The following is a 9,204-nucleotide window of genomic DNA, read 5'->3' as shown; positions in this document are numbered from 1 at the left end:
ATGTGGAAGACAGATCTAAAAGATAAACATATACACAAAAACAAGCATTATCATACACAAACTCAGATGTAGTACATGTTTAACAGTGGAACTACTTTATGGAACTTGGGGAAAGAGGGAAAGGAAAAGAGAATGATAGAGCATTAATAATATCATAAAACAATATCTGGGAAGGTAAGATGTAGAGTGTACTTGTGAGAGAGCAGAGGGTGAATGAAGGACATTAAATGAGGGTTTATCGTGGATAGACTTCATATACTTACATGAAATAGAACAAAGAAACTTCATATAATTGCTTCAAGTAGGGTAGGAAGGGGGTCAAGAAGAAGAGATGATGGAGGTGATCTTACCAATGTACAGTATAATTCTGTTTAGAATAGTTACAGAGAATCCCCCTGTACAATGAATATATCCTAATAAAAACATTTTAAAGATACAAGTTAGATTTAAAAAGCAAGTACTTTTGTAGCTTAAAAGAAACATGTCTTACTGACAAACACTGGCTTAAGTGAAAGGGTGGAAAAAGATCTTCCAAGTAAATGGACCCTGAAAGCAGGCAGGAGTAGCAATACCCATTCCTGATAAAACATACTTCAGGCAAAAATTAGTCAGAAGGGACAATGAAGGTCACTTCATATTAACAAAGGGAACAATCCAAAAAGAGGAAATAATAATTCTTAACATATATGTGCCAAATGCCAGTGCATCCAACTTGTTTAAACAAATACTACTGGACTTGCAAGCATAGATTAAACCCAGTACCATAATAGTAGGAGACTCCAATAATCTATTCTCACCTATAGATAATACATCAGGTAAACATTCAACAAACCTGAGACTTAACTGACACAACAAACCAAACTAACTTAACAGACATATAAACAGAGTATTTTATCCAGCCACTGTATAATACTTATTCTTCTAAATATTCCATGGAGTTTCTCCTAAATGGATTACATTTGAGGACACAAAGTATCTTAGTAAATATTAGAAAGCTGAAATAACTCCCTGTATTCTATTTGACCACAATGGAATAAAACTAGAACTTAACAACAACAGAAAGTATAGAAAATATTCAAATGTATGTAGTCTGAACAATACATTGTTGAATGATCTGTAGGTCATTGAAGAAATAGGGGAGAAATCAAAAATTTCCTAGAATTTAATGATAACAAAAACACAACCTACCAGAACCTTTGGGATACAGCAAGGGCAGTGGTAGGAGGAAAGTTTATACCTTTGAGTGCCTAGAACACAACAACAACACACAACTATACAAAGAATCAATGAGACTAAAAGTTTGTTCTTTTAAATCATAAATAAGATTCATAAACTCTTAACTAATTTGAGTATAAAAGAAAAGACCCAAATTAACAAAATCAGAGTGAAAAGGAGAATATCATACAAATATAAATGAAATCCTGAGGATCATGAGGGAATATTCTGAATACCTATATTCAAATACACTGGAATATTTGTAAGAAATGAATAATTTTATAGATGTATTTGACATACCAAAATTGAAATAAGAGGATATAAACCACCTACATAGATATATTATAAACAATGAGACTAATGCAGTAATATAGAGTCTCCCAACAAGGGAAAGCCCAGGACCTGATACATTTATAGCTGAGTTCTATCAGACTTTTAAAGAAGAACTAAAGTTAATACTTCTCAAACTTTTTTCTGAAATAGAATGAAAGGAACACTACCAAACTCATTTGAAGGAGCCAGTATTGCACTTATTCCAAAACCAGACAAGGACACAACAAAAAAAAGAGAATTATATACAAGTCTCTTTATTGAACATACATGCAAAAGCTCTCAAAAAACTTGAAAACCAAATTCAATTATACATCAAAAAGAGTATACAAATGATCAAGTTGATTTCATCATGGGGATGAAAAACATACACAAATCAATAAATGTAATATAGCATATAAACAAAATAAAGGACAATGATCACATGATCATCTCAATTGATGCAGAAAAAGCCTCAACAAAGTATGTCATCATTTTATGATAAAAGCTCTGAAGAACGTTAGAATATAAGGCATGAACCTCAATGCACTGAAGATTATATATGTAAACATATAGCCTTAAAAATTACCTAGGAATAAGTTTAATGAAGGAAGTGAAAAACCTCTACAATGAAAACTGCAACTCACTGAGGAAAGAAATAAAAAAAAATCAGAAGATGGAAAGGTCTATGATGTATAGATCTATGATCTAGATCAATGGTCTACGTTCATGGATCAGCAAAATCAATATTGTGAAACTGGCTATACCACTGAAAGAAATTTGTACGTTCAATGCAATCCCTGTCAGAATTCCAATAATATTTTTCCTAGATAGAAAAAAAATCCTAAAGTTTATATGGAAGCACAAAAGACTTTGAATACCCAAAGCAATCCTGAGGAAAAAAAGAAATGCTGGAGGTATCAAAGTCTCTAATTCCAGGTTATACTTCAGAATCATAGCAATAAAAACAGCATAGTACTGGCACAAAAATAGATGGAAAGAGCAATGGAACAGAAGACTCAGAGGTAACCATACACAGCTACAGACATTTTATTCTCAACAAAAGAGCCCAAAATATACATTGGAGAAAAGACACCCTTTCCAACAAACGGTGCTGGGAAAACTGGATACCCATGTTGATGGCACAGGAGCAGTCTGTGACCAGAAGACTTCCAAATTCTTTGTGTCCTGCTGGAAAGAATCCATGGCAGGACACATGGGTGCAATTGGGCCTTATTAAAAGTTAGTGAAGGGAAATACAGGTGGAAGCTGGGAAGCATAGGGAACATGCTTCTTTTCTCCAGGTGCTTTTGAAACTTACACTAACCTGTGGAAAGGGAGGAACCAGGTGACATCCGTCCAATAATCAAAGAGTGGGTATGTCTGTAGGTTGTTCCCAGGCCAGGTGAGGGCAGTCCCTGAACCAGAGCATGGTCAAAATGATGTGCAATATTAAGTTATACGTTTTTTATGAGTTGTGAACTTTCCCTAATTCTAGCCTGCTTCATCTGCATGTAGAAGACTGAAACTAGATTCAAAATGCATCAAAGACCTTAATAGAAGTCTTAAACCTTTGAAACTACTAAAGAAAGAAATAGGAAATAAACTGTGACATGTAGGGATAGACAATAATGTTATGAAGAGAATTCCAATAGCTCAGCAAATAAGATAATGGATTGACAAACGGGACTTCATGAAAGCAAAAATCTTTTGCACAGCAGAGGAAACACCCACAAGATAGAAGAGGCAGCCTAAAGAATGGAAGAATATATTTGCCAGTTATACATCTGACAAGAGAGCTATACATCTGAACAGAACTTACAGGGAACTCAAAAAACTAAAGTCCTGAATAATTAAAGACACAATGAAGAAATGGGCAAATGAACTGACCAATTTTCAAAAGAAGTAGTACAAGTGGCAAAAAAATACTTGAGGAAATGCTCAAGATCCCTTGCCACAAAGGAAATTCAAAACAAAATTACCTTGAAATTTCCACTTTACCCCAGTCAAAATGGCTATTATCAAGAATACAAACAAAATAAATTTTGGTGAAGATTTTGGGAAAATCCACTGTTGGTGGGAAAATAAATAAGTGCAACCTCTGTGAAAAGCAGTATAAAATTTCCTCAAAAAAGTAATGCTAGACCTATCAGGTGATGCAGTGATACCACTACTGGGTGTACATCCAAAAGAATGTGGGCCAGGATGCAATAGAGCCATTTGCACCCATGTTTATTGCAGCACTGTTTGCAATAGCTACTTTATAGAAACAACCTAGATGCCCTAGAACTCATGAATGGATTAAGAAAATGTGGTATATGTACACAATGTAGTATTTTTCAGCCATAAAGAAGAATGAAATTATGTTGTTTGCAGGTAAATGGATGGAACTGATCATCATCATGTTAAGCAAAGAAAGCCAGGTTCATAAAGACAAAAGTAACATGCTTTCTGTCATATGTGGAACATAGACTTAAAAGATAAACATATACATGAAAGAGAGAGAGAGAGAGAGATGATTGCAATAGTGGTACTGTCTGAGAGGACTAGGGGAAGGTAGAAGAATTAGAACGACAAAGAGTGAGTAATATCCAAATACATCACATGTGTGTATGAAGATCGCATATGAAATGCACTGAAAGCCTTTAAAAAAATGGGGAAGGGAAGGAAAAGAGAGAGCAATAGAGAGGCTAATCTTTACATTAAAGTCAAATATATTCAGATGTGAAGTATCATGGTGAAAACCCCTTAAACAATGAATATACACTTAAAGAATGAAGGACACGAATGCATAAATGGTCCTGTTTGGGACTGGGTACTAATGGAAGGGGGCAGGGTAAGTGGAGCAGTTAAAGCAGAGTGAATGTGGTTGATGTACAGGCTATTCAAGGGGGAGATTCCAAAAATTCAGTTGTGACAAAAAGCCACGTGGAAGAGATCCTGTTCTCTAAATGACTGTAGCACAGAAGTGGGGGTTTGTGGGTGATTAGCATGTAATAAGTTACTCACAAGTAACTCAAGAAAGAGAAAATCAGGAGGGATATATAAGGATTCTGCAGTTTTTGACCTGGCTTATTATTTAGTAGTTACGTTTTCAAATTCCTTTCATATACTTTCTTTAAAAAATTTTTTATTCATTTGTTCACATGTTCACACATTATTTGTGCCATTTCTCCCCCCTGACCCCCTCCCCCTCCCTCTCCTCCCACCCCTCTCATTTCCAGGCAGAACCTGTTCTGACCTCTTTTCCAATTTTGTTGAAGAGAAGACATAGCAATAATAAGAAAGACAAAGCATTTCTGCTAGTTGAGATAAGATAGCTATACAGAGAGTTCCCTCTTAGGATTGCCTTTGCTTTGTCCCATAGCTTCTGGTAGGTCATGTTTTCATTTTCATTAACTTCCAGGAGCCTTTTAATTTCCTCTTTTATTTCATCAATGACCCGTTGATCATTGAGCAATGTGTTGTTCAGCTTCCAATTGTTTGCATGTGTTTTACTGTTGTTTTTGTTGTTGAGTTCTAGTTTTAATGCACTGTGATCAGATAGAATGCATGGGATTATTTCCATTTTCTTATATTTGCTGAGGCTTGCTTTGTGCCCTAAGATATAATTGATTTTGGAGAAGGTTCCATGGGCTGCTGAGAAGAATGTATATTGTGCAGAAGTTGGATGAAATATTCTGTAGACATTAGCTAGGTCCATTTGATCTATAGTGTGATTTAGTTCTCAAATTTCTTTATTGATCTTTTTTGTTTGGATGACCTATCTGTTGGTGATAAGAGGGTATTAAAGTCTCCCACTGACACTGTGTTGGAGTCTATATATATTTTTAGGTCCTTCAGAGTATGTTTGATGAAATTGGGTGCATTGATGTTGGGTGCATATAGGTTGATAATTTTTATTTCCTTTTGGTGTATTTCCCCTTTTATTAGTATGAAGTGTCCTTCTTTATCTCATTTGACCAATGTAAGTTTAAAGTCTACTTTGTCCAAGATAAGTATTGCTACCCCTGCCTGTTTTCAGGGGCCATTGGCTTGGTAAATCTTCTTCCAGCCTTTCACCCTAAGCCAGTGCTTGTTTCTGTCGATGAGATGGGTCTCCTGTAAGCAACAGATTGTTGGATCTTCCTTTTTAATCCACTTTGCAAAATGGTGTCTTTTGATGGGGGAATTAAGTCTGCTAACATTCAGTGTTAGTATTGATAGGTATGTGGTGAATCCTGTCATTTAGCTGTTTTTGTTGTTTAAGGGTTTGATTGTGTGCAGCTGAATCAATGTTATTCTCTACTTTCTTGCCTTTTCTTCTCCTGTTGTTTGGTACTGCCTGTCCTTTCATGATTTTGTTTGGTTTCATTTTCTGTGTGCAGAATTCCTTGAAGAATATTTTGTAGTGGTGGCTTGGTGGTCATATATTGTCTTAGTTTCTGCTTATCATGGAAGACTTTTACTGCTTCATCTATTTTGAATGATGGTTTTGCTGGGTAGAGTATCCTGGGGTTGAAGTTATTTTCATTCAATGCCTGGAATACCTCACTCCATGCTCTTCTTGCTTTTAAGGTTTCTGTTGAGAAATCTGCTGTGATTTTGATGGGTTTACCTTTGTATGTTGTTTGTTTTTTCTCTCTTAAAGGCTTCAATATTCTTTCTCTATTCTCTATGCTTGTTGTTTTAATGATAATATGTCATGGAGAAGTTCTATTTTGGTCATGGCTGTTTGGTGTCCTGGAGGCTTCCTGTACCTGAATGGGGGTTTAGTTATCTCTAGATTTGCAAAATTTTATGTTATTTTGTTGAATATGTTACAAATCCCTTTTGCTTGGACCTCTTCTCATTCTTCAATGCCCATGATTCTCAGGTTTGGTCTTTTGATGGAGTCAGTGAGTTCTTGCATATTTCTTTCATAGGTCTTGAGTTGCTTGACTAATTGCTCTTCAGTTTTTCCTTTAATTTCCATTTCATCTTCCAGTTCTGAGATTCTGTCTGCTGCCTGTTCTAGTCTGTTGGAGTGGCCTTCCACTGTGTTTTGTTTTTCTGTTTCATTCTTTTTTCTGAGGTTTTCCATATCATGGATCACTTCCTGTTTAAAATTGTCAATTTTCATCCTTAATTCAATTATCTATTTATGGTGTTCTCTGTTTCAATTTGGTATTTATTTAGGGCTCCTACAAGTTCATTTGTTTTTGTGTCTGCTCATATTCTTTATTTTTGTTGTGTTGGAATTTCTTGAGTGCCTCTTGTACATTTTGGTTAACCATGTCCAGTAATATCTCCATTAAATTCTCAGTGTTTACTTGCAGGATTTTTTTCTTTCAGAGTGTTCTTGTGAGCTTCATTGGGTTTGTTGGCATAGTTGATCTTTGTTTTGTTGGAGTCTGGAACTGGGTATCCATTTTCTTCATTTCCCTCTGAATCCTGTATTTATTTTTTGGGGGAGAATGGTTTCCATCACTTTTTTGTCTTCCCATCATTCCACTTGGTGCTGTTTCTGTCCCTGGTCTGTGTGTAATTTATTATTAGCTAACTTACAATAGTAAAACTAACAAAGCAAAGAAAGAAGGGAAAAAATAAGAATAAGAAGAAAGAAAAAAAGGAGAGAGAACAAAAGAAATCAACAGGGAGAGATGGTAGACAAACAAACACATAAAAAAAAAATTCCAGGTTCAGGAACAATAGAATTTCAGTCTTAGTAATTCTGGTGTTACTCTTTCAGCAACCAGTCCTGCTGTTGGTATTTAAGCAGAAGCTCTGTCCTAGTCCTGCCAGATAGTTCGGGAGACTCACCAGCTTTTTTTCCCTGTCTTTCAGCAGCAGCTGCTTATTCAGCTCCTCCTTCAGTGAGGTATGGCTTATTCTCAGGTTCTAAAGATCATCTCTGTGGCCCACTAGCTGTCTGTTTTGTACTTGGGTTTTCACTGTGTTGGTATATTGGGGGCTTGTTTCTTTGCCTTTCACCTTTTCTCTGGGGCAAGGTCAGAGATCTGTCAGCCAGCTGTCGGCTGTCAGTGTGTTATGCTGGTTTGCTGACTGTTTTTCAATTTTGAAACATCATCTGACTTTGGATGTTGCTCACTGGCTTAGGAGATGAGCTTTGTGGCCTGCAATCTGCCTTATTTCAGGCAGCAGCTCATCACCCACCCTCTGTCCTCATATACTTACCCACATGTATACTACGATTTTTTGTTTTTTGGTGACACTGGGATTCTAACTCAGGGCCTTATACTTGCTAGGCAGGTGCTCTATCATTTGAAGTATACCTCCAGCCTCTTTTCTTTGGTTATTTGGGAGATAGAGTTTAGTTTTTTTTCCCAAACCTGCCTAGACCATATTCTTCATATTTTAAGTTTCTGCCATCACTAGGACAACAAGTGTGTGCCACCAACTATTTTTCCACTGAAATGGGATCTTGCAAACTTTCTTTGTGTCTGGACTGGCCTGGAATGAAGATCCTCTCAATCTTAGTCTCCTCATAGCTGGAATGATAGTCTCATGTCATTGTACCCAGCTACTGTGGAGAGGTGGTCTTGAGAACTTTTTGCCCAGGCTAGCCTTACACCAGAATCCCCCTGATCTGAGCCTCCCATCAAGGATTACTATTGTGAGCCACCAGTGTCTGGCCTCTTATGATTTTTTAATAAAAATATGATTCATTTATTTACCTATACATGATGTAGACCATATCAAGTTTTCACAATATTATAAAATGTGTTTAATACAGTGTTTCCAATACTTTAAAATACATGCAGATGCACCTTAATGTACATGTTATATACTCCTAATAAGCAAACATATGTGTACTATTGATAAATGCTTGATACAAAATAGGCTCTGAGGTAAACTCCAAAGGCCAATATAATCAATGTGATATTATTCTGCTTAATATTAACAACTCAGTCTTCAATTTCTCTGGTAAACACCAGATAGGAGATAGGAAATAGTATACCAAAATATAGCAGTATACCAAAATATGGCTTTGTTTTTTTGTAAAAGTTAGTCAACATATCATTGAAAAGTTATGTTGAGGTAGTTGGTAGAAAACAGTTGTACTCATGTTTGACTGTTTGCTCCCATACTTTCTGTACAGAAAGTGATTATTAAGCAAATTACCTGTACTTAGGACTCACTGTTGCTAGGTAACCACCAAGGGACAACTAGTTATGTAACTAATTGCTGGATTCACATGGGTAGTAGATATAACGATGTGGCTGGGTCCCACTTTTGTCTATATGGGTATAAAACTTCTGCACTTAGAAGCCTGGGGAAATGAGAGCCATGACCTGGGAGACAATGGGGGCAGGCTGGCTGCTGGGGACTGCAATGGATTATAAAACATATCAAACTCTCTCCTGGCTCCTGTACAATGGTCTACACAAATCAGCAGACTCACCTGCTTGGAGCAAAGCTTTTGACTAACAGTCTTTTTGAAAATTATAGTAGAAATACTGAGTTCTTAAGATAACTAATGAAAACCCACAAGTTTTGACAATTAAAACTGTGATTTCCATTCTTAACTTTTGCCTCTGAGAAGGCTAGTAGATTTAGGGTTTTTCTTACTTTATCTTCTATTATTTCCATTGGAGAATTTAACTTGCTAGCATATCATTTGGCTTTCACCAAATGTGAAAACACCATTTATATTTCTTCTGCATTTGTTGTTTCTTTGGAATACAGGGAAAACCTAGT

The sequence above is a fragment of the Castor canadensis genome, chromosome 9 (genome assembly GCF_047511655.1).
Source record: "Castor canadensis chromosome 9, mCasCan1.hap1v2, whole genome shotgun sequence".
Taxonomy (NCBI): Eukaryota; Metazoa; Chordata; class Mammalia; order Rodentia; family Castoridae; genus Castor; species Castor canadensis.
The sequence above is the reverse complement of the archived record's forward strand: the minus strand, read 5'-3'. Positions refer to the sequence as shown.